Here is a 2,579-nt window from a genome sequence, read left to right as displayed (position 1 = left end):
TAGATATTGTTTCAACTTTACTTCCTTAATTTGGTGTTCAGTGTTTATTCTCAAATCACTTAGTTGATTGGTTATGGTTTCCTTGGACTCCCATTCCTTCTGTTGGGCTCCATTCATCATTCCTTTTGTGGTCTCTCAGAATTGTTTCAGCTGTCTGTTTATAGATTCCATGAGTGCCTGTATTGATCTTCTTCTATTCTCATCCCTCTCTCTCAATTCCTGTATTACACTTTGATAAGTTTCCTCACATTTACACAATTCCTGTAATTCTCTATGACTGTTTTCAACCTTCTCATGTTATCCCTGTATTTCTCTTTAACTGTTCTCAACCGGCTTATGCAATTCCTGTTTTAATCTTTAAGTAGTTCCCTAATGCTCTCAAGATTCCTGTATTAATTTTTGTTTGCCTCCTCTCGCTCTCTATCATACTCACACTGAGTCCTTTGCAAGTTTTCAGTTATTTCATTCACCATGTTTACCAGCAGTGTTCATAGAGCTTTTGATAACTCTCCTCTGAATTATTCATTAACTATTCGGTCACCTGATTATCATGAGTGGGAGTTCAGACACCTGGATTTGCCATTTTTCTTGTGCTCTTCCAGCTTGTTCTGCCAACTTGGTATGAAAGTAACACCAATTTTGTGCTAGAATACTATTTTAAGGCAAGCATCAACCAGAGTCCTGTAGTCGCACAATCAAAATGGCTTCAAATACAATATAGTTCAACAGATACAATCTATTCAACGTCAAACAACCATGGATTAATGGGTTACAAACAGCAAAGAAGGATTTGGCAAACCAGAAATTATTAGCTTTAGGTAGAAATGTGGGGAAAAATAGGACTAGAGGGATATGGATAGATTAAAGGAAAGTAAATTTAACCAAGTCCTAATCTCTGAGAGGGAAGTGGTTTGGGCAGAATGATAGGAGAGATATTTTAAAGAAAAAAATGGAAAAACAAAAATTCAAGTTTAAGAAATGAAACACAATTTATGTAAGTTTAAAGAAATGGTATTGAGAGAAGAAAAGAATAGGATGAGAAGAGGAGAGGAGAGAAAGGAGACATGAAAAACTAAAAAATAAAAGTTTTTTTAATTGGTTACTAGAAAATTATGTAGGTATAAAGAAATAAAACTGCTCGTAAAGAATTTAAGCCTAAAAGGTTGTGAATTGAGTAATAAATTTCTGGATTAATTATGTACAAAATGGAGGATAAGGTGTAATAATTGACAACAGGTATATATCTGGGGATGAGCAGAACAGCAATTAAGTCATGCAAAAAAGAAAGAGAAAATATGAAAATAATAAAAAGGACCAAAAGGTCAAACACACACACGCACATACACCAAAAATAAAAATTATGAGAGAAAATACTATCAGAAAACATTTTTAAAATTAAAAAAAAAAATTCATAAAAGAGTTCTTTGGCTTTTTGAGTTTTTTTTAGGGGGCGGGAATGGGAAGAACTTGTATCTCCCCTGTGTCCATAACCAGTCTCTTGGTCGAGTCTCTGGTCTGTTTGTGGTGTTTGGTTTCCTATGGCTTGATTCGTTTCTTAAGTCAGTTTGTTTGGGCAGAAAATGCTCTGTGTTAGGCAGGATTTTGTGATCCTCTTCCCAGGCTAGTTCAATGGGACGGAGATCTGCTTTGAGTATCCCAAAAGAGGGAAATGGCAATTTCCTCTAGTTTGGAGAAGCTGTGATGGGGCTAGGTTCTGGGTAGGTTTGAGGCCTTTCAGCAAACAGTAGCTTTTCCCTGAGGGGCTAGCTTCTGAGACACAGAGTCCAGCTTTGAGCCATTCTCAGGATTTATGTTTACTGAATTTCAATTGTTTGTCTAGGCTTCTGTAGGGAGGGGCAGACTCTGGCTCTGTTTACACCGTGAAGAAAGTCACTTCTCTGAGGGCAGAGCTCTCTCTGCCTGGGCGGGGTGACTTTGCCCTGGGTGGAACTGAGCCTGCCAGGTCCCTTCTTGTTGCTGTGACTTGCAAAATGACTCTTTTGTTTTCTTCCAAGGCCTGAGTTGGAGTTACCTGCTCAGCTGCGTCTTTGTCAGTATCAAAGATGGAGATCTCCAGTGGTGGTAGGGGATAGGGCTGGCATTCCCACCTCTGCTCCCTGAGAAGGAGTGAGGATTTCAGGGTTCTACTCATGACAGAATCTTAGTTCCTGGGCACTCTCTGGTCTGCAATCTGAAGGATGAAGGTATCTGCTCCTTCTCAGTTCTTGCTGGTGTTGAGTAGAATCCCCTGTCCGCTGTGTCTGGCACCTTTGTCCTGGGATCTCTCTGTTGTAGGGATGATGGCTATGGACACCACTGCTGCCGCTGCAGCCACAGCAGCCACGGCTACTTGCAAGTGCTCAGATCTGTCTCCTTGACTGGATTTTCCCTCTCTGGACACACTCTCTGTACTGTGATGGCACATTTGGTGTGATTCTCTACCCAAGGATTGTTCACTTGAACACTAAAACTGCTTTCTATGAGAAAGCTTGTTTAGCCTCCAGCTTCTCCTCCACCATCTTCCTCAGAACTCCCTTAACACTTTATTATGACATGATATTGTGACATCATATTGACAT

This window comes from Dipodomys spectabilis, unplaced genomic scaffold (genome assembly GCF_019054845.1).
Source record: "Dipodomys spectabilis isolate Male_0828 unplaced genomic scaffold, ASM1905484v1 ptg000612l, whole genome shotgun sequence".
Lineage (NCBI taxonomy): Eukaryota > Metazoa > Chordata > Mammalia > Rodentia > Heteromyidae > Dipodomys > Dipodomys spectabilis.
The sequence above is the reverse complement of the archived record's forward strand: the minus strand, read 5'-3'. Positions refer to the sequence as shown.